The 24,354-nt window shown below is 43.2% G+C and overlaps 1 protein-coding gene and 1 pseudogene across 1 annotated transcript in view; both read left to right on the top strand.

Annotated features, from left to right (window-relative positions):
* Positions 1 to 24,354, top strand: part of LOC142892538 (uncharacterized) — a 317,526-nt gene that overhangs the window by 21,312 nt on the left and 271,860 nt on the right. The window lies entirely within an intron of this gene.
* LOC142892511 (leucine-rich repeat and coiled-coil domain-containing protein 1 pseudogene) lies at positions 16,772 to 19,088 on the top strand (annotated as a pseudogene).

Genomic DNA, 24,354 nt, shown 5'->3' with positions numbered 1-24,354 from the left:
TACCTGCTGCTGCCACCTACTGGTATGGAAGAGTACTACATGATTACTCTGCCAGGCGCTGGACTGCACAGGCACACAAATCAGATAATTTCCCACGGCACACCTTGACAATATCTCGCGGCACACAAACACTGGTTTACAGGAACGGGTGCTCATCAGAAAACGCTGGCAGTGTGTTTCCCGTGTCTTACTTTCGGTATAAAGTTCGCTTCAAAATTACAACAGAAATACTACCGAAAGATGCCAGTAGGTGGCAACGACGCTCTATAAATGCTTCTCTTAATGCAACAAATAAATGAAATGACTTTCATACTTACACCAACTGCTCTTAACCTATTTATTAAACAATTTAGACTTAAAGGCTTCTTTGTTGTTTCACCTTAACAGAACACTAATAATAATAATGATAATAATAATAATAATAATAATAATAATAATAATAATAATAATAATAATAATAATAATAATATTAAGAAATTGCCATTTACAAAACGTGCACATTTCTTTTAAACTTAAGTGTAGTTGTTTTCCATATCTATTGACGCAAATGACGTTAACCTTGCAATGAACACCGCAACACTTGTACCTAATAACACTAATGATACAACAAATACACGTCAAAATGGTTGCAGTGAAAATGGACGCTTTTAATCATATATCAGTATATAATATATAATATAATATATAATATATCATATATTATACGATTGTATAAAGCGCTTTGAGACGCCTTTGGTTGTGATTTTGCGCTGTACAAATAAAAGTTTATTATTATTATTATTATTATTATATATGTTTTGGCTCTTGCCAAGTAAAATTTCAGGAATTATTCTTTGTTTGTTTAGAATGTCGGACATGTATTCAGCGCTTTGTGATGAAGAGCTGGATGCCGTCATTGCAGAAATCCAACTCAGTCACCCAAACACAGGGTACAGAATGATGAGAGCATTCCTTCATACCAGGGGATTACGAGTGCAAAGTAAGTTTGATATGAAGTTGATCCCCACATGAATGTATTCAGTAATCTGTATTGTGCATCAATTTAACCGAAACAAACAAATATAATTAGCTTTATTTGTATAACGCTTTCCGTACAAAATGTAGCTAAAAGTGCTTACATGGATGATTAAAAAAAGAATGGCGGTATATTTAAAAAAAGAAAGGGGGGGTATTTAATAAATGAAATCATACCTTTTGTCAGCATTATCTGTGTTAACACGGATTTGTGCCTTTAATATTTTATGTAGTTTGTCTTTCTTTTTTTTTTTGCTGTTGTTGTAGTTCAAAGAGTACGTGATTCCTTAAGAAGAGTGGACCCAATTGGGACTGAAGTGCGAGCCTTGGCCAATCGCACACTAAGACGGAGGCAGTATTCTGTTCCTGCACCAAATGCAATGTGGCACATAGATGGAAACCACAAATTAATACAGTATTTTTCAAAACTGTTTTTAAATACTTGAACAAATGAAACATTGAGATTTTCTACCCACTCCAAATCTTTTTCTTTGTACCATACCTTTTTTGTGTCAAATAAGCTGTGCATGAACCTTTTTCAATTAGCTATCTGATGCCTTATATATTTTAGATTTCTCTTTCCATCTTCTCTCCCTTTTTTACCAAAAGCTGGAGATTTGTCATTCACGGTGGAATAGATGGCTTTAGCCGTTTAATTGTTTATCTGTCTGCTGCAATAAACAACCGAGCATCCACATGTGTATGATACATTTTTTGAATGTATTCTGTTCTGTCAAAAAGATCCACTTCCTATAAAACAGTAAAACATATTCATTCAGAAATATATTTGTAGTCCAATGATAAAGAAAGAAAGGATTAAATGGGTCAACATGTTCCCATGTGCATTTATGCTCATCATTGCACAGAAAACTCATGGTTTAAAATTGTTTAGGTTATATCTGCCTATGTTTGATTGAATAAAAGTGTGTTTACGTTAAGATGTTTTGCTGTATAGTTTTGTGTTTTCCAGCGCATAGGTTAGGGATAATTGGTGTGTGTGTGTGTGTGTGTGTGTGTGTGTGTGTGTGTGTGTGACGCAGACGTTTTGCCAGCAGCATCTCCCAGCATCTTCGACTCGTCTGCAGTGCGTGTGCACTTTGAAGCGCATTTTCCTAGCGAGGCGTCTCCATCAGTTTACGCCAGGATTGCAAGCTCACGCGACAACCCCGGTAGTTTTGCGCGTAAAACAACAGCGAAACTCTTTCTCCTGTCCCTGTCTGGTCTTTATTTGATCTGAATGGTGCCGAAGCCGATACGTCACATTTACGTTTCACTGTAAAGCACTGCACATTTAAGAACAAAATCCAGCACATCGTACATTATGACCAAAATCAACCAGATCCACCGTGTTTTCTAATCCTGCCTGAACGATTCTACCTGCTGTAATTGACGCGGATCTCTCTCTCTCTCGCTCTCTCTCTCACACTCACTCCCTCTCTCCCTCTCTCTCTCTCTCTCTCTCTCTCCCTCTCTCTCTCCATGCGATAGACCCAAACTCCCTTCGCAATTGACCAGTAGATGGCGATGGACGTAATGGGCACCCCTGGCATAGATGCTTGTGTAACATGGACATTGATGTACAGGACAGGGGCTCCATCCTATCACCTCTCCTCTCCTCACTCTCTCCCTAAGCTCTCAAAACTATCTCCAAACTAAACGCTATCTAGTCTCAAACACTCCAAACTATAAACACTATCCAAAATCTAGTAATCCAAACTCTCTCCAAATCTCAGTTGATTTATATCAGTAGACTCATCAAGTTGCAAGGCAAATTTCTTACTGATAGGGATCTTGTCCAAAACCACACTTTCGATGTCTGTAGAGATCTCATTAACACGTCTGGAGATTGTGTTATCTGAGAGAGAGGGACTTTGGCTATTTCTTTAGCCGCTTCGGGTCCGAGCGTCTCATTTACAAATCCAACGTAAAGAGAGCACTTCCATTAGGAAATAGTCAACATGAAATTTCGTCTTCTACTAACACCTGCTGGTCAAATTGAATAGTTGCAAATATTGTGAAGAAGTTGTCATCTAATTCTAATCCTAAACAATATGGCCATTCGAAGTGAAGTATTAAGACAATTAATCAGGTTTGTACTGCTTGATTAAACACAGTCATCCCGTTCCAGTGCACTAAAACCCACTTCCCTTCAGGACCGTGTCAGCGAAGCCAAAACTTCCTTGAGTGACGCTTTTTCCCAGCATGCAATGCGAGCTAGCGATTCACAATACTATTTCATCACAAACATGGATGTAAAAAATAAAAAGGGACGAAAAATGAAACTTCAGGAACACCAACCAATACAATGCAATACAAGCAGAACTGGGCCAAAGTTTTATATTACGTACACCATAATACAGCCTTCTGGTGGACAAGCCATACTATTTAATCCGTGTCTTCCTATGGTACTTCCGTGGGAGGAAGCTCATTGTAGAGGTCACGTGCTGGTTGCACGTCACTCCACCAGCCTCCTCGGGGAAGTTCTGAGACAATCGTTGCAGTTGAGTGAGTTAGTGAAGTGAACAGTCGTAGCTTCTGGAAATAATGTGGTGAAAGTGGATGTGACACTCACTGAACCCAATTCAGACAACTCTCCCTCCCCTTTTCTTGTTTTGTATGAGCATTTAAAAAAAACAACATAATAATAATATGAATTTTGACCATGTATGTTTTGGAGTTCATTGAAAGAGGTTAATAATAAAAGAAAAATATAATATATATATATATATATATATATATATATATATAGTGTGTGTAACTTTAACTAACTTATCTATTTCTATCCATCTATCAAACTTACTATCTAGGGATCTTGACATTGTGTTGGCAGATGCATTATCACGTGTACATGTGGACTAGCTGCGAAATTCTTATTTCGGGGGAACTGAGGGTTTTCTTGTTTAGTTTTGTTTGTCGGTATGTTAATAGGGTTTGGTTCTTAAGGGAGGGGGTGTTATGACCCACGGGTGGGTCTAGGTGCCTCTATGTTTCTGTGTGTGTGTGTGTGAGAGTGGATGATGCCTTGCAGGTGCGGTCCTGGATGTTGGCTGCTGATTGGACGCGCCATGGCTGAGAAGGAGGAGCAGTCGAGCCAGCCTGACGGTCATCCCTCCTCCGCTCCCAAGTCTGCAGTTAGTCACTTCTGAAATGGTGTTAGAGCACGCTGCCGTAGGGGTGGGCTGCCATTTTCTTTGTCCCCTCTTTTCTCCTGTTTATTAAGTATGTAGGGAGGTTAGCCTTTCTGTATTTGGCTTCTCTTTCTTTCTTTAGTTAGTTCTTAAGGCGAGCTAGTTGGAGTTTGGTTTATTATTTTGGCCTGGGCCCACCCTGAAGCCTTTGCTGCCCACCGGTTAAGTTGTTTTGTTTCTTTCATTTACTGATTCATAAATGTTTTTGTTGAAAACCGCCAACTGCCGTGAGAAATTAATGAGGCTTGGGAGTGGGGGAAGGTGTCCCACACGTTGCGTCTCGGTCCCCCTCGACGGGACGTAACACGGAGTTTTCACCGTGACAGCAGGTTGAGCTCCTACCGTTTTACAAGTGACGTCGTCACGTTAGGCTGTTCCATCCCTGCTAAATTCTTTAAAGAACTACCGTTAGTAAACTTTTAAATTATAATACACTCTACACTAATTGTAATTTCCTGCCCGTGGTTCTATATTGCAACAGTTGACGGCTCATATCAGCAGATAAGCAGCAACAATCTGGGCATTGCGGGTGATTCATAAATATGTCATTTCTTATTAATTAGCCCATAAGTGTTGTACACCAGTGTGACACCAAATGCTTGTTGCTGACAGCAGTGAAGAAATGACACTCTAGTGGTTCTGCACATTAGTATAAATAGAGTGATTCTCTATCATTACATCACAGGACGGCGGCACGGCAGATTCCATGAACCTGGACACTGATGATCCAGACTCCGGTCCAGATGAGCCAAGAGGCCACAGTGGAAACGGGTCAGAACATGGACTGGCTGCTGAAAGGATCCAGGTAGGTGGCGCTGTCATCCCAAGTTGTGTGGTGTGGAGGATCAGGGCCAAAGTTCCAGATGCTCACAGATGTGACTGTGGATTCAGGAGGAGTGTTTGAAGGCTGGACTCCCAACAGTGATTGGCTGCTGAGGACCTCTCAATCACAATCAGGTTTTTTAGTGGCTGTGAGATTGAAAGTGAGATTGCATTGTCCAGATAGGAGGACAGCAGTCAGCCATGTTTCACCTCCAGTCAACACGCAGTGGTTCACATGAAGGTCCAAGAGGCCTACAGACCTACACTGAGTCTGGAAGTGGCAGTACAGTTGGATCATTGCCTTTGTTGTGTTGTTTGGTCATTGTGATCCAATGTAATGTGAGAGAAGGACGAGTGCAGTTATATTGGAGTGAGTTATTTAGAGTGTAATAGAAGTTATAATGCAGAGTCTGTTTTTATGAAATGTTCTATCACCTGGCATCCATCCATCCATCCATCCATCCATCCATCCATCTTCTACTGCCGTATCTGGAGTCAGGTCTCGGGGGCAGCAGCCTCAGCAGAGACCCCCAGACTTCCCTGGACCCAGTCACCTCCTCCAGCTCCTCCAGTGGGACCCCAAGGCTTCCCAGTCCAGCCCAGAGACCTGGTCCCTCCAGCAGGGTCTCCTCCTGGTGGGACATGCCTGGAACACCTCCCCAGGGAGGCGTCCTAAACAAGACCCCGAGATGCTGGAACTCCTCCCCCTGAGGCAGGGCCTCCCCACCGACCCAGAGAGGGCAAACCACCTCATATCCAGCATTGATTTATCTGTTGGTGATTAATTATAATGTAACATTTATTTTATTTAAATTATATTTGAACTGAATTGGATTTGTTTGTAAAAGTGAGATTTATTTTCATTGATTCATGTGGTTTATGTTGAGACCTAGTGGAGAAGTGGGTATGGCCTACAGAAGGTTTGAGTACACAAGTTATTCAGATATGGAGAATCCCCATGGCAGGACTTCAGGAGATATATAATCAAAGTGTTAAAGCAGCAGAAATGAAACGTCAGTTGAGGTCAAGGTTACACAGGTCAGAGGTTGTGATGGCTTTTATTATATATATATATGTATATATGTATATATATATATATATATATATATATATATATATATATATATATATATATATATATATATATATATATATATATATATATATATATATATATATATATATATATATATACTATACTATATATAGTCAGAATATTGAATCATTGAAATATAATGTTTGAGCTAGTAACAAAGTTAGGATGATATAACATAATCACATAAAATAAATGATCTGGTTTCCTTCTGATTCATTGACGTGCTTCTGAAATCTCCACACAAACATCTGGCAAGCATCAAAACCATGAATTATTTTGAGGGAAACTTCTTTTGTCTTACTTATAATTCAATAATGATTTGAGTTCCCATCACAGGTGTTGTGAATCACTTTATCTTTTCCACATGATTTCCTTATTTAAGATCATGAAGCAGAAATAAAGTCTCTTGTATCTGGTCTGGTATTTTTCACCTCCAAAAGGAAGATGTTATAGACCTCTGAAGTGAGAGCAGAGCAGTGTGTTGTTGATGTGTGGAACCTTCATGCTGAGATGTTCCAGCCGTGGATGATGAGAGCAGAAGCAGTGGTTGTGTTGCTGCTGCCTTCACTGAGCAGCTGCTCCAAGTCCTGCTTCTTCCACTGAGGATTCAGCTCCACCAGTGGCTTCTGGGACGTCTCTCCCAGTAACCACAGCAGCTTGTAGGGAGAAGCAGTCCGCCAGCCACCAGGCTGCACTGGGGTCAAAGGTCGTGACACTACCACACAGTGTTGGTGCGTGCAGCTTGCTGTTTGGCTCCACTGGTTGTAGTTCTGTCAGCCACCAGTAGATGGAGCGCTCCTCTTCACTCTCCTCATCCTCACCACCACCTGCAAAGATAAGAAGAGACAGCAGGAGTCAGGACTCACGGTCCTTGAACGCATCATCACAGAGACGTTGACTGTTGATGAAGATGATGGAGTGACTGGTGAGAAGAAGCAGACTCTCAGTCACATGTCAAGTGTGGAACATCAGAAGGTCATGTGACCATGGAGTGTTGGACTGATACTGAGGCCTGATGAAGATGAACTGATCAATAACTGAGTGGTGAACTGAGAGAAGAAGCAGTTTGGCAGCAGATGTTGGATGAATGAGGAGCAGCTGGACGTCACCATCCTCCTCTCACACTGTGACTGGGAACACTGGACCTCTGCTGTGGGATCAACTGGCTTTGGTGCTGGAACCATCATCCAATGGTTCCAAACCAGTACTAACCTCACACTCTCCAGTTGATGGTCACTGCTGTAGACAAGATCCATCAGTGGCTTCACTGATGACTCCTTCAGGGGGTTCATATTCAGGTCCAGCTCTCTGAGGTGGGAGGGGTTGGACTTCAGAGCTGAGAGCAGCCAATCACAGCTGAGCTCTGACAAACTGCAGTCAATCAACCTGAATAGAGAATAAATGAATGAGAGTTTATAATGATGGAGAGTTTTTCCAGGGTGTCATCACTCTGAAAATCAAAGTGAAACGTCGACTTCAGAATCTGACACTCCAGAAAATGTCACCTTGAAATTAAATCCTCAGTCTTTAGTCTACAAGAAATAAAAGCATGCATTAGCACCTCCGTGTTGGCCTGAGAGAGGAACGGGCGGATTCTGGCTATTTTCTTTAGATGATAAAAACCTATCTTTGTAATATTTTTTATATGTGGAACAAAGGTGAGCTCAGAATCAAAAACAACGCCCAGATTCTTTACAAATTGCGAGGGTTTAAAATCCCGACGTTTTCGTAAAAGTTCCTCTCTCCGGCCTTCAGGACCAATAACTAAAACCTCAGTTTTGTCCTGGTTAAGCTGTAGGAAATTCTCTGCCATCCATGATTTGATATCTAAAATACAGTTTAAAAGGGCATCAATTGGCGCTGTGTCATCAGGAGACACGGCAATGTACATTTGTGTATCATCAGCATAGCTGTGGAAGCTGATGCCGTGTTTCCTTACGACGTCCCCCAAGGGAAGCATGTACAGATTAAAAAGAACCGGACCTAAAATTGACCCTTGGGGGACCCCACATCTAATTTCATGCATTCTGGAGGAGCACGTATCCATACTTACAAAGAAACATCGATCTATGAGATAAGAACGAAACCAGTTAAAAACAGTACCTGACAGGCCCACCAGGTTTCTCAGTCTATTTAATAAAATATGGTGATCTACTGTATCAAAAGCAGCGCTTTGATCCAGTAGCACCAAGACTGTCAGCTTCTGAGAGTCTGCGTTACACCTGAAATCATTGACGATCTTTAAAAGGGCTGTCTCAGTACTGTGGTTCTTTCTAAAAACCAGATTGATAATTCTCTAAAATATTGTTTGTATTTAAAAAGTAATTTACTTGGTTAAAAAACAGTTTTTCTAAAATCTTACTTAAAAACGGTAAGTTGGATACAGGTCGGTAGTTATTAAAAATGTTTGGATCCAAGTTGCTCCTCTTCAAAAGGGGCCTCACCACCGCCGTTCTAGAGGCAGCAGGGAAAACACCCGTCTGAAGAGAGCAATTGACAATATATAAAATCTGCTCCTCAAAGAACCCATAAAGTGACTTTAAGAGTGACGTGGGAATTGGGTCTAAAAGGCAGGCTGTGGGCTTTACTTGGGAGAAAACTCGACCAAGTGTCCTTGCATCAACTAGAGCAAAACTCTCCAGTGTTTCCTCAGATAAAAGTGGTTGTCCAGATGTGTAGAAAAATTGATTTTGATTAATTAAAATACTGGACCTAATGACATCAATTTTACTTACAAAGTGGTCTGCAAAATCCTCACAGAGGGCATCTGTTGGTGTCTGTACGTCCTGATTAAAATTTGTATTGGTTAAAAGATTGAAGGTAGAGAAAAGAAATCAAGGGTTTTTGCTATTGTTTGTGATGAGGTTGGAGAAATGGGTTATTCTTGCCTGTTTGACAGTTTTATTGTAAGATTTGAGTAGATGACGAAATGTTTCATAATGGACAGTGTTACGAGAGTTAACCACTAGATGGCAGCCAAGTTCCATGCAATATGCAGAGACATCTAGTGCGAGTTGATGACGTTGGCTTCCGGGTGTTTTACCTGATGAGCACTGTTCTAACCATAGATATATACAGAAGGCGAGATGTCTTATCCGCGCTGCTGGCCAATGGAATCGAACGTCCGCACTGGCGGCCATCTTGCCACAGTCACCTCGCTCCGCCCCTCTCACTCATAACTATGTATTCTTATTGTGCATGTTCTTTTAAATAGCCCTAAATTGCTCTATTTTCAACCGAATTTCGAGCGGTTTGGTTTGTTACAAAGGTTATAAGCATAGTTATGATACTGCATACTTATTAATGATTTATAACCATCGGCTTTCATGTGAAAAATAGCAAAAACACGCACACACCCATATTTAATAAAAACATATATGCTAAACGCTAAACTAAACAAACCAGCACTAAATCGTAACATTAATCAAACAGCTCCAACAATAGCTTACAGATGAAATGTGATCCTACAAGCTTTTGTTTGTGGACAGCGACGATTGCTGCATCCATAAGCGGCACAGAAGTTCGGCATTATTTCAGTCACCGATTTCCTGTAGAAACCATAATGCATGATGCTGTGGCAAAGCAATCCAATTGTGAATCATTTGCGAATTAAGTTAAATGATATAGAAAAAAAGCTATTCTGTCTCTCCATATGTCAAATTGTTTGTTTTATTTACACCTACCAATCCTAATCCCTTTTATCACAACAAGAAAAAAGACGGCCTGTAATCTCAGGTTGTCACCGTTCGACTCTGAATCAAACAGGTGGGGGATGAGATATCAGCAGCTCTAGTTCATTGATCACCGTGTCTCTGCTGCATGAACTGATGAGACTGCGTTCATGCAGCAGCAACGTTATAGGAAACGCACCTCAGCGAATAACTACAACCGACACCACAAATATTGCATGTGAACAAATTACTAGTTTGTCCTGAAATAGCTGTTGGCTAAACTTAACTTAAGAAATGAAAATCTTAGTGGTCTCAGTCGTATTAACTTGTGCAGATAGGCTGCCATAGCACCATTGTGTTTTTTTTCTAATAGAAAGCTGCACTCTCATGTTCAACCATCCAGAATTATTGCTACGTTATGAACGTTTGTAAGAAAGCAAACCGTGTGCAAAGCCGTCAAGTTTTCAGCGAGATCAGAGTGTTAATGTTTGTTCAGATCACTCACGTTCCCTCACATTCACTACATCAGACCGTGACTGCCTGACTGTGGAAAGATGGCGGCCAGTGCGGACGTTGGATTCTGCGCCGTGAGACATCTAGCCTTCTGTATATATCTATGGTTATAACTAGCGGCCATACAATAAAAGTAGCGTATCTACAAAGATTGCATGACTGTATAAAAGAAAGAACGAAACATGGTGTCAGAAGCGGAAACTTGCAATGGAGCTAAACTGCTAAGCTAATACCTGACGAACCATGGCTTTTTCGATTCCTGTACCAGACGCAATGGACATGAAGGGCGAGGTATATAACAACTGGACATTCTTTAGAGCACAATGGGAAAACTATGAGATAACAACGGAACTGGACAAAAAAGAAGCAAAAGTAAGAGTAGCCACCCTGCTTACAGTAATGGGCAAAGAATGTCACATAATACAAAGACATCTTCACATGTCAGCGGAGGACAGAGACAATCCACAGAAGAATCTGGATGCACTACAAAAACACTTTGAACCTTCCAGAAATGTAATCTACGAGTGCTACGTATTTAACACTGCACAGCAGAGTCAACATGAGTCAACAGAGCAATATGTTGCAAACCTGAGAAAGCTAGCAGACAAATGTGAATTTGGTCCCCTGCGAGATGAATTGATCCGTGACAGATTAGTGCTTGTGACTAAAAATGCAAGTACACAAGCACTCATGTTACGTGAATCAGAACTCACACTTGCCAAAGCAATAGACATGTTTAGAGTCAGCGAACTAGCACAAATTCAAAATAAGATAATAACTGGTGTGGAACAGGAGAATGTACACTTTGCACATGACAAACGCTCAGAGATGCGGCCCTCATTTGCACCTCAGCATAATTACAAAGAGCATATGGGACATGCAAACAAAGATAAACGCCCAAATAATAACCTCTGTCGTTACTGTGGAGCAGTGCATGACAGAATGAAATGCCCTGCATTTGGCGTCATCTGCAAAGCCTGTGGAAAGAAAAACCACTTGCCACTGCAAGAGTGTGCAAACAAGCCCAGTGCAAGACACGGGTGAACTTTCTTGGAGAAGACAGAGTAGAGGAGGAAGAAGAAATGGAAGAGGTGTGGTTCCTATCAAACATAAACGCTATGGAACAGGGAAACGAGAAATGGCTTGTCAACCTCAAAGTAACACCGTACATGACTGAACCAGTATCATATGACCCTAGCCATACAATCACATGTCAATTGGACACAGGAGCCACAACCAACGCCATAAGCTTCAGAGATCTACAGCTCATCACACAAGATGGTAATCCAGACATACCAGCCAGCAAAGCCACCATTAAACTGTATGATGGGTCACAAGTGAAACTAGCTGGGTTGTGTCACCTCAAAGCTGACCATGATGGACAAACACACGACCTGAAGTTTCAAGTTATACACACGTCACAAATGCCTCTGCTTTCTGCAAAAACATGCAAAAGACTCAACTTGCTATTTCATACACCACACAGATATGTCATCTACAGCGGTCTCACGCAGCACAACAGGGACAGATATGCATTTTGTTGGAGCCAAAATATTTATTTTCTTTCCTTATTTCTGATTTATTTGCACTGTGGCTTAATGTGTTAATTATGGACACAAAAGTAATTGTTTTATTTATTTAGTATTTTCTTAGTATTGGTTGCGCTAAGGGCCACGCCCCCACATCACCATAGGCAGGTGACTGCAGCACCTGAACTATATTAGGGTGGTTAACGGGGCCGGCAGGTCTCTTGAGTTGAATGCAGCCAAACAGTTTTAGACCGTTTTTCAAGCACTTTTTGGATTTCTCATTTTTTGACGATTGTTGGATTACTTTGTCGATCTGTGAGTTTGCAAGCAACCTGTGCCGCATTGTCCGCTGTCGTGGTAAGACCGTTTTTTGTTTTTTGTGTTTGGATTGCAAATAAACAATCTGAACAGTGGATCGTCGCATCCTCCAGAACTTTTGTTTATCACAAGCACGCTTGGGCGCGTCGAACTGAAACTCAACAATTCACCAAGAGCAAAGCCCGACATTTCACAGGGAAATAGTCGCGCTTTTATTGTCTAAAACTGGCGCATGACGATCGTTCGAACGCTGTTGTGCAAACAAATGGAACGCACCCAGCGTCAATGAACATTAATCTGTCACGCCCACTCAATGAAGCGTCATTCATTGGGAATGTCGCACTCGCACATCCGAAGGATTGAAGTCTGTAAATGTAACGCCAAAGTTGAATATAAGCAATGGATGAAAACGTCACGTCTAACATTGATCCTGTTGTTCAGCGACAAGATGGTGATGCTGAAAAGCAAAATGTCGCAATGGAAAATGTGACGGGCCCTGTAAAGGAAAAAAGGGTTATCAAACTAACTGCCAAGGGTTGGGAGATGTTTTTATTCAACACCCAAAAAACAAGAAACTTGAAGTGCAAACAGGCAAAAAAAACAATGGAAATAATGAAAGAGCTCATGCAACAAATGAAAATGCTAATAAAGTAAAAGGCCATTTGCATGAACTGAACAGACTTTGTGACGAAGCAAATGCATGTCAGAATTCACTTGAAGGTTTGCTACCTGACAATGAATATGCTAAACAAGTGCAGTGGCTTAAATATAAAATTGCTGAATTGAGTGCTTTTGGACAGGATGTGCAAATATGGTTGTGTGAAGTCAAACAGTCAAGTATTGGAGATGGACAGCAGATGACTTCATTCACTATGGTGGATAACGACAAGCAACCAGGTGATGTAAACTGTGATGACATTGGACCAGATGACAGCGTTTCTAATGCCCCAAAATCAAAGGCTACGTCATGGTCAGGTTCATCCGGAACATCATCGCATATTCGTATTCGTGCCGAAAGAGCAGCCATCATGGAGAGAGTTGCGGCCTTGGATAAAAAACACGAGCTTGAAGCGCAACAGGAGCTATTGAAGAGGAGACAGGAACAATTGGAGCTGGAAACTGAACTCGCCGCAGCAAATGCAAAAATCAGTGTGTTGGAGTCTATGCAAGCCAGAGACAGCTCCAAAAAATCTCTTCAATCTGATGGAATGAGCTCGTACGACAGAAAGGGCGCTGCTCAAAATCCACACGAGGAAGTTTCCACTGAAAAGGTACAACATTCACAAGTGGTGAGACCAAAAACTAGAGAAACCTCTGTCAAAGGTTATGACCTGCCGCACACAGTGGAACAAAGCATGCAAACTCACGTGAGCGCTCAGCAGCATGACCACAAATCAACCACCATGCAGAGGTTGAACTCTGCACCAAGGCAAGAGCATACCAGCGTTGACAAGTTAGCGGAAATAATGGAAAAGCAAAACAAAATTACAGAAGCTCTGGTAAAGCAGCACAATATGTCATCATTACCTTCACTTTCCATACCAGTTTTCAAAGGTGAACCATTGGACTATCTGTTTTTCATCAGAGTGTTTGAATATGGAATTGAGAAGAGAACGGACAACAGCAGGGACAGACTTGTGCGCAGCTGCCAGTATATGCCAGCAGACAGAGGATATCTGGAGGCAAAAAGACTGCTGAAAAAACATTTTGGAGATGACTACACAATTGCCACAGCTTACCTGGATAAGGCAATCTGTTGGCCATCTATAAAAGTGGAGGATGCTGAATCTTTGAAGAGCTTCTCATTGTTTTTAAACAGCTGCCTCAACGCAATGAACACAGTGGATTATCTGGAGAAACTGGATCATCCAACGAATATGAAAGCCATCAGTACAGTTGTACTTTTCTTTTAAGGCAAACGAGGCTCATCAGTTGGCCAAATTGGAATCTTGTCTTCGTGATGTCAGAACTTGGATGACACAGAATTTCCTGTTGCTTAATACCGACAAAACTGAGGTCATTATATTTGGATCGCGAGAGAGTAGGGACAGAGTTTTTGATGGACAAAGTGGTTTATTTGGTACTACACCCAGTTCTACTGTGCGGAACCTAGGAGTCACTTTTGATCAGGACCTGACCTTTAATTCTCATATACAGAATGTAGGGAGGTCAGCTTTCTTCCACTTAAGAAACATTGCCAAAATTCGAAGTTTTTTGTCCTTCAAAGATGCGGAAAAAATAATCCATGCTTTTGTTACGTCTAGGCTAGATTACTGTAACTCGGTACTAGCAGGATGCCCAAATTCATCCCTTAGGACATTACAGTTAATCCAAAACTCCGCGGCACGATTGTTAACCGGAACTAGAAGGAGGCAGCATATTACTCCAATTTTAGCTTCCTTGCATTGGCTGCCTGTCAAATTTAGAATTGAATTTAAGATTCTAGTTTTAACTTACAAAGCTCTTCATTCTCAGGCTCCTTCTTATATTAGGGAACTCATTGAACTTTATCATCCTCCAAGAGCCCTTCGCTCTGAGGATTCAGGTCTTTTAGTTATCCCAAAAATTTCTAGAGTTAGATCAGGAGGTAGGTGTTTCAGTTTCCTGGCACCTCTATTTTGGAACCATCTTCCAGCCTCGGTGAGGGGGGCAGACACAGTTAGTTTATTTAGGAGTAGACTTAAGACCTTCCTTTTTCTTAAAGCTTATAGTTAGACTCCATCCACTGTCAGTTAAGCTGCTGTAGGCTTACGCCGTGGAGGGAGATCTTTCGCTCCCGTTACAGGGATCATTGCTCTGTGCAGGCGGAACCTTTATCACTCTCCTCACCCAACCAATCTTTTACTCTATCCAATCTTTTACTCTATCCACTCTGTCCAAGCTCTCATTATGCTTTGTACAGTATGCTCGATATGCATGATACTGCCGCAGTCTCTGTGTCCCCGGCAGGTGATGACCACTGCGCCAGGAGCTGGATTGTGCTGTCCTGGGGGTCTTGCTGTCATCGCTTCATCCCACCACCACGCTTAAGACCTGGACTGGTCCTATCGGCAGATTGTCCATCGAGCTAGGCTCTTGCCTTCCAAAGCATGGACACCTATTCTTTGTGTTTATATCCGTTTTGCCTGGTTGGTGTATCTGTTTTTCACTCTGTCCTGTCTGCCACCCTGGCTCACTCTGCTCCTTTCTCTCTTTCTCTGTCTCTCCTCTATCTTTCTACTTCACCCCAACTACTCATAGGCAGATGATGGCCCTCTGGAGTCTGGTTCTGCCCTAGGTTTCTTCCCACAGGGGAGTTTTTCCCAGCCACTGTCGCATCTTGCTTGCTCCGGGGGCCCGGTTGGTTCTCTCTGATTGTATAAAGCGCTTTGAGACGCCTTTGGCTGTGATTTAGCGCTGTACAAATAAAAGTATATTATCATTATTATTATTATTATTATTATTATTATTATTATTATTATTTCCAAGCTTCCTTATAAATTGAAAGAAAAATGGAGGTTCAAAGCTTGTGACCTGCAAGAGCAGAGTGGAAGAAGAGCCAGGTTTGCAGATTTGGTGAATTTTGTGGATAATCAAGCTAAAGTCTTATCCCACCCAGTATTCGGCAGCTTAAAAGACGTTGCACCAATTTTAAAAGGAAACTTCCAGGTACCACAGCTGCCAAAAGGCAGCATGGTGAGAAGGAGCAAGAGTGGTTTAGTTACCAGCGTGTCCCCATTGACAAGACCAGCAGGGGGCAGTGTTTCCCATGTCCAATCTATTAAAGATAATGGAAAGCCTTGTTTATTTTGCAGTGGCGCTCATACGCTTGATACCTGCTCTCAATTTAACAGGAAAGCTCACAATGAAAAACTGGATTTTTTGAAAAGGAAAGGAGTGTGCTTTGGATGTTTGGAGTCAGGGCACATGAGCAAAGGATGCTCACAAAGGCTGACATGTCAAGTTTGTTCTCTCAAGCACCCTACTGTTTTGCACATCACCAATAAAGGAGGAGCCAAAACTTATAAAGACCAAGAAAAGTCTGTCACAAGTGGTCTAGTTGAAGTTGACAAAGAAACTGGATCAAGTGATAACAACACTGGAGAAGTGGAACCGGTCTTAGCTATAGTGCCTGTAAAGGCAAGAAACAAGAAGAGCAACAAAACAGTCACCACATATGCCTTTTTAGATCCAGGCAGCACTGATTGTTTTTGCAGCAAGGCACTTCTCCAGCAGCTTCAACTCACTGGAAGGACCACGGATATACTTTTACGAACAATGGTTCAAGTTCAAGTTGTCAAGACAGCATCTGTATGTGATCTAGAGATGTGCAGTGTCGACAGTAACGATTACTTTGATCTTCCGACTACATACATGCAAGATGAAATCCCTGTTAAGAAGGAAAATATTCCCACGCATGAGGATCTGAAGCAATGGCCATATCTAAAGGAGGTAAAACTCAATCCAATCAATTCTGATATCGGCTTGCTTATCGGCAGCAACGTTCCAATGGCACTGGAACCTTGGAAGGTAATTAACAGCAAGCAAAATGGACCTTATGCCATTAAGACAGCCTTAGGATGGACTGTAAATGGTCCCTTTCGAAAAACAAGTGTCTCCAAAAATGGTAAACGGGTTGTCATGGCTCACAGGATCTCTGTTGTCAAGCTGGAGAACTTGATACGACAGCAAATCAAGCAAGATTTCCCAGAGCGTGAGAAAGAAGAGCGTCTTGAAATGTCGCAGGAGGATAAATTGTTCATGGAAAGTGTTTCTGCATCCATCAAAATGGTAGATGGACATTACAGCATTGCTTTGCCATTAAAGAAAAAGGACACACAATTTCCAAACAATCGTTGTGTAGCTGAAACAGTGGACTCTGTCAATGAAGAACGCATCAAAAAACTGGAGGAACAAGTTTACCAGCTCATCAAGAAGACCCCTGCTGATAAAACAACCAGTAGCTCCTCTGCTGTCGTGACACAACAAATCTTCAAGAGGGACACGGATCACACGTCAGAGCGAGTGTGACAGTGGGAAGGAAAACCGGAGGCGGTCCAGGATCCCCAGACATCGCAACAGCCTTACGAAGAAGGGGCCTGCCAAGGAGATCAGAAGCAGGAAATCAGACAGTGATCCACAGTGTCGCATCGAGACGAGTTCAGAGGCCACAGCGAGAACCCGGAAAAAAGTAAACATTGCACGCGGCGCGAAAGCAGTCGAGCCAGTGAGAAAGTTCCTGCAAAGAGCCATTGGAGCCTCTGTTGACGTGACAAGTAAACCCAAAGATGAGGCAGAAACCTACAGGACTATCTTGGAAGAGCGTGACCAGGAGAGAGAGCGACGCTGGAAGGCAGAGCAGGCCGTTAGGAAGCTCACAGACGAACTCAAGTGCTGGCAGACCAAGGCCGGCGAAGAAAAAGATCTTCAGAGTTTGGCCCTTCACACCACTGACAGATTGAAAGAACTGTTGCTGAGGGAGCGGTCAGGGCGCTGTGAACTGAAAAATCGTGTTGAGGAGCTGGAGGCGAGGTGTCGATCCCTCACCCAGCAGGTGGAGCAAGCCCGCACCAGCGAAGAGCAACACAAGGCTGCATTGCACAGGCTGGAGGAAAACATCTCCCAGGGGGAGTCACTGAGGGCGCAACAGCAAGCCGAGGAGGAGAAGCGACAGCGGGAGCTGGGGAACAAAGCAGCAGTTCGGAGGAGAGAGCTGGACATCCAGAGAGCAGCGGTGCGCCAGCAGAAAGACAAACTTCAAAAGCTGCACGAGCTCTTGGTTTCCAGGGAACAGGAGCACAGGAAACAACTGGACTTGCAGCTGCAGCCTGATGGGTCAGATTTCCGCCAAGCAGTTGCCAAAGAAGTTGCATTCATGGAGCAGAAACACGGCCAAAGGGAGTCTGAGCTGCAGGAGAAACTGGCAGAGGGCAAGAAACAGTACGCTGCCCTGGAGGACGAGTTCCGCATGGCGCTCACCATTGAGGCTGCTCGCTTCTCTGAGGTCAAAGACGTTTGTGACCAGATGACCGAGGAGCTTGTGGGTCACAAGGCGGCATTCACTCAGTTCCAGGAGAAGGAGAAGAAATCTGCCTCTCTGGTGCAGCAGCTGACAGCAATGGTCAAAGAACAGAACAGCCGCATCTCTCAGTTGAACAAAGCCAAAAATGACGCTGTGACAGATCTGAAGAGCCGCTTCCGTTCCTTGGAAGAAGAATTGCAGCAGGACAGACGTGCGAATCTGCAGCTGGAGCTGCTGAAGAAAGAGAAGGCACAACTGATATCTCAGCTCACAGCCCACGAGTCTGTGATAGACGGCCTCAGGGCAGAGAGGAAGATCTGGGGCCAGGAACTCGCTCATCAAGGAGTGTCCTTGGCTCAGGATCGAGGACGTTTGGAGGCCAGGATAGAGGTGTTGGGTGCTGAGCTGGAGAGTCGGAAGAAGCAGAGTGAGAGGGACGGCGATGCCCTCAAAATTAAAGCCAAAATAGTCGATGACCAGACTGAATCCATCCGCAAACTTAAAGAGGCCTTGCAGGAGCGTGACGACCAGCTACGGAGGATGCGTGAAGAGGCAACGCAGGCCCAGAAGAGGTTCCAGCAGCAGCGGGAGGAGGACCGCGCTCAGCAGGCAGAAGCCAGAGAGCAGTTGGAGCACTTGAGCCTCCGCAAGGAGGAGCTCAAACAGCAGCTGGTGGACAAGGATGTCGAGTTGGAAGAGGCCAAAAGAGTTCACGGTGAGACAATCAAGAAGTGGCAGGAGAAGACAGACTTCTTGACTCAACTGGAGAGCCAGGTGAAGCGCATGAAGGAGAAGTTTGAAGCCAAGGAACTTGTGTTGCTGGAAGAAAGGAATAAAGCAACCGATGCACAAAGGGCTGCAGTAGCGAAGTTGCACAATACTGGACGACGAAGGACTAGCTACCTTGCTCTGCGAGGTGGAATCTATCATCAATGACAGACCAATCACAAAAGCTTCCAACGACCCAATGGCTTTGGAACTGTTGACACCGAACCACCTTCTTTTACTGAAAACCAAGCCTTCTTTACCCCCGGGGGTCTTCAGTGCGGACGACTGTTACAGCAAAAGGAGGTGGCGTCAAGTTCAGTACATGGCAGATGTATTTTGGAGAAGATGGATAAAAGAATATCTGCCAGAACTGCAACAAAGACAAAAATGGACAAGGAAGACACGAAACTTCAAAAAAGGAGACATCGTTTTAATTGTGGACGAAATGGCACCAAGAGGATCATGGCTTATGGGCCAAGTGACTCAACCCGTGCCTGATTCCAAGGGAGCCGTAAGACAAGTACAAGTTCGGACCAAGACCAGCACTCTTTGCCGGCCTATCACCAAACTCGTGCTTCTTCTGGAGGCATCAGACAGAGACTAACGCATATACATGCCAAACACACACTCACACCCGTCCCCGCACAAATTCACGCACACACACTTCCCTTTCCCACCACACACACCTACAAGCAGCACCTGAAGATTCACTCACACATATGCACACATCTTGGACTCATCAACTGTTGCAGATCTTCAAAAGAGACTGAAAAGTTTGCAATATTGTGAAAAAAAAAAGAGAAAAAAGAAAGAAAAAAGACGATAATATTGTACAAGATGTGAAAGAACTTTGGCTCCTCTGTTTTGTTTTGATAATTGACATTTGTTTCCTGCATGCCAATTAGGGGCCGGAATGTTGGAGCCAAAATATTTATTTTCTTTCCTTATTTCTGATTTATTTGCACTGTGGCTTAATGTGTTAATTATGGACACAAAAGTAATTGTTTTATTTATTTAGTATTTTCTTAGTATTGGTTGCGCTAAGGGCCACGCCCCCACATCACCATAGGCAGGTGACTGCAGCACCTGAACTATATTAGGGTGGTTAACGGGGCCGGCAGGTCTCTTGAGTTGAATGCAGCCAGTTTTACACAGTTTAACAGTTTTAGACCGCTTTTCAAGCACTTTTTGGATTTCTCATTTCTTGACGATTGTTGGATTACTTTGTCGATCTGTGAGTTTGCAAGCAACCTGTGCCGCATTGTCCGCTGTCGCGGTAAGACCGTTTTTGTTTTTGGATTGCAAATAAACAATCTGAACAGTGGATCGCCGCATCCTCCAGAATTTTTGTTTATCACAAGCACGCTTGGGCGCGTCGAACTGAAACTCAACAATTCACCAAGAGCAAAGCCCGACATTTCACAGGGAAATAGTCGCGCTTTTAATATATATATATATATATACATATATATATATATATATATATATATATATGCAATTCATATTTTAACGGTTTATATAGACCCCTCAGGCTCCATTCAAAATGGGGGTTATTGTAGGAGAGTTGCAGTCAACTGAGATTTGGAGAGAGTTTGGATTACTAGATTTTGGATAGCGTTTATAGTTTGGAGTGTTTGAGACTAGATAGCGTTTAGTTTGGAGATATTTTTGAGAGCTTAGGGAGAGAGTGAGGAGAGGAGAGGTGATAGGATGGAGCCCCCTGTCCTGTACATCAATGTCCATGTTACACAAGCATCTATGCCAGGGGTGCCCATTACGTCCATCGCGATCTACTGGTCAATTGCGAAGGGAGTTTTGGGTCTATCGCATGGAGAGAGAGAGGGAGAGAGGGAGTGAGTGTGAGAGAGAGAGAGAGAGAGAGAGAGAGATCCGCGTCAATTACAGCAGGTAGAATCGTTCAGGCAGGATTAGAAAATACGGTGGATCTGGTTGATTTTGGTCATAATGTACGATGTGCTGGATTTTGTTCTTATATGTGCTGTGCTTTACATTCATTCATTCATTCATTTTCCATACCCGCTTAGTCCCGAACTATATATAACCCGATATAACCTAAACAATTTTAAACCATGAGTTTTCTGTGCAATGATGAGCATAAATGCACATGGGAACATGTTGACCCATTTAATCCTCTTTCTTTCTTTATCATTGGACTACAAATATATTTCTGAATGACTTTTCCTGTTTTATAGGAGGTGGATCTTTTTGACTTGCTCATTTTAAAAGTAGCTTGCATGTTGAAAAAGTGTGAGCACCCCTGATCTATGCCCTTTTCCAAGTCCCACAATCACTTTCACTGTCATCTGCCTGATTACACCCATGCCATTTTCAGAAAAAAATTGCACAAACAGAATACATTCAAAAAATGTATCATACACATAGTTATCAATTCAAGTTATTTATTTATTGTCATTGTTGAACAAAGTTAACAACAAAATTTGTTTGGAGCATCCCCATAACCACTGGCATCAGTACCGATAAAACGAATCATAAATAAGTGAGAAAAAAAACCCAAAATATATATATATATAATTTATGTACAGAAATTATTTGGTCATTCATTTCTTGCAATTCATAGTCATTCCCAACAGACATAACAGACACAAAAATTCAATGCATCACACGTGGTTCAGACACAGCTTGCCTGTGATTGTACATTTGGCCAGTAGGTGGTTTCGTGTGCACATGAAGCTTCGAACCAGTTGGCTCAAGTGGTTCAATGCCTCATGAGGCTTCACCTCACCATCACTAGTCGTGACACACAGCTTGCTGTTTGGCTCCACTTGTTGTAGTTCTGTCAGCCACCACTAGATGGAGCGCTCCTCTTCACTCTCCTCCTCATCCTCCCTCACCTCCACCTGTAGAGAGAAGAAGAGACAGCAGGAGTCAGGACTCAGGGTCCTTGAACGCATCATCACAGAGACGCTGACTGTTGATGGAGATGGTGGAGTGACTGGTGAGAAGAAGCAGACTCTCAGTCACATGTCTAGTGTGGAACATGTGAAGGTCATGTGACCATGGAGTGTTGGACTGATACTGAGGCCTGATGGAGATGAACTGATCAATAATTGGGTGGTGAACTGAGAGAAGAAGCAGTTTGGCAGCAGATGTTGGATGAATGAGGAGCAGCTGGACGTCACCATCCTCCTCTCACACTGTGACTGGGAACACTGGACCTCTGCTGTGGGATCAACTGGCTTTGGTGCTGGAACCATCATCCAATGGTTCCAAACCAGTACTGACCTCACACTCTCCAGTTGATAGTCTCTGCTGTGGACAAGATCCATTAGTGGCTTCACTCCTGAATCCTGCAGCTGGTTCCCATCCAGGTCCAGGTGTCTGAGGTGGGAGGGGTTGGACTTCAGAGCTGAGAGCAGCCAATCACAGCTGAGCTCTGACAAACTGCAGCACCACAACCTGAATAGAGAATAAATGATGAAGAGTTTATAATGATGGAGAGTTTTTCCAGGGTGTCATCACTCTGAAAATCAAAGTGAAATGTCCACTTCAGAATCTGCAATCTGCAAGCTGACCACTAGATGGGAGGATTTTACACACTGTACCTTTAAACCCAGTTTCATTCATTTCAAACACAAACCAGTGTCTGCAAATTGAATTTCCAACAGCAGTCAAGTGCAAATCATGACGACAACAACAAGAGTGATAGAAGTTGTCGAGTGAAGAGGGTGAACTGACCTCAGAGTCTCCAGTTTACAGTCTGGACTCTGCAGAAAACCACTCAGCTCCTTCACTGCTGAATCCTGCAGCAGGTTCTCACTCAGGTCCAGGTGTCTGAGGTGGGAGGGGTTGGACTTCGGAGCTGAGAGCAGCCAATCACAGCTGAGCTTTGACAACCTGCAATACTCCAACCTGAATAGAGCATAAATGATGGAGAGTTTATAATGATGGAGAGTTTTTCCAGGGTGTCATCACTCTGAAAATCAAAGTGAAATGTCGACTTCAGAATCTGCAACAACACTTATATCAGTAGACTCATCAAGTTGCAAGGCAAATTTCTTACTGATAGGGATCTTGTCCAAAACCACACTTTCGATGTCTGCAGACATCTCATTCATACGTCTGGAGATTGTGTCATCTGAGAGAGGGACTTTGGCTATTTCTTTAGCCGCTTCGGGTCCGAGCATCTCATTTACAATGGCTTTGCAGGCGGGAAGTATTAATTGCTCTGCCACAGTGTGGGACTTTTTTGATTTAGCCACAAGTTCAGCGTAGTGTTGCCACCCGTCCCGTTTTTCCCAGAATTGTTCTCTTTTTTCACCACCTGTCCCGGGAAAAATAAAATCTCTCCCGGGACACAATTTGTCCCGTTTTTAAGGGAAAATGACAAAACCTCATTTGATTTCTGCCTGTGGTCTACTCCCGTAAAATACGCGATTGTCCCGTACTTGGCAACTAAAAACCTGTCCGTAATGAACTGATACAGGACGCACTTCACTTTGTGTCCCGTATATTTCGGTGACCCCCCCCCCCCCCCCCCCCCCCCCGTCGACAGACTTGAGACACCCCCCCAGACCAGAGGTCCCGGATTTGTAACTCTGGTAGGTGGCAACCCTAGTTCAGCGACGTGGTAGCTAGCTTTAAGGGCTCTCTCGTTTACTTTTGCGGTTTTTCTCATGAAAGTTGCCTGTTTCTCCGTGTGTTCACGCAGGCGAACAAAATACTCCACATTTTTCTTTTGAACTGAGGGCTGTTTCGTTTGGAGATGGCGTTTAAGCTTCCTTGGGACCATAGCACTGTTGGAGAGCTTTTCACCACATACCAAGCACAACGGAGTCGGTGCCGTTGCATCTCCGGTAAAAGTAAATCCAAATGAAAGATAGCTTTCATTGTATTGCCTCACGCCAGAAACTTTGCTCGACGTCACCGTCTTTGCCTCCACTAATACTAGGGCCTTCATCTGGGTCCGGATTTTGTCCAGGGTCCAGTTCAGAGTCAGCATTTTTCCTCTTCAAAAACTTATCCATCACTTTCAACCGTCGTCCCGCTATCCACAATCCACACACCTGTCGCTGCATCCATGCGTCACTAATTCGCTTGTCCAAGCGCAAGGCAATTAGCCACCTACTGGTATGGAAGAGTACTACATGATTACTCTGCCAGGCGCTAGACTGCACAGGCACACAAATGGGATAATTTCCCACGGCACACCTGACAATATCTCGCGGCACACAAACACTGGTTTACAGGAACGGGTGCTCATCAGAAAACGCTGGCAGTGTGTTTCCCGTGTCTTACTTCCGGTATAAAGTTCGCTTCAAAATTACAACAGAAATACTACCGAAAGATGCCAGTAGGTGGAAACGACGCTCTATAAATGCTTCTCTTAATGCAACAAATAAATGAAATGACTTTCATACTTACACCAACTGCTCTTAACCTATTTATTAAACAA

The sequence above is a fragment of the Nelusetta ayraudi genome, unplaced genomic scaffold (assembly GCF_046127955.1).
Source record: "Nelusetta ayraudi isolate G7.1 ecotype Tasmania unplaced genomic scaffold, CSIRO-AGI_Nayr_v1 ptg000034l, whole genome shotgun sequence".
Classification (NCBI taxonomy): Eukaryota; Metazoa; Chordata; class Actinopteri; order Tetraodontiformes; family Monacanthidae; genus Nelusetta; species Nelusetta ayraudi.
This window is presented reverse-complemented; position numbering and strand designations above follow the sequence as displayed.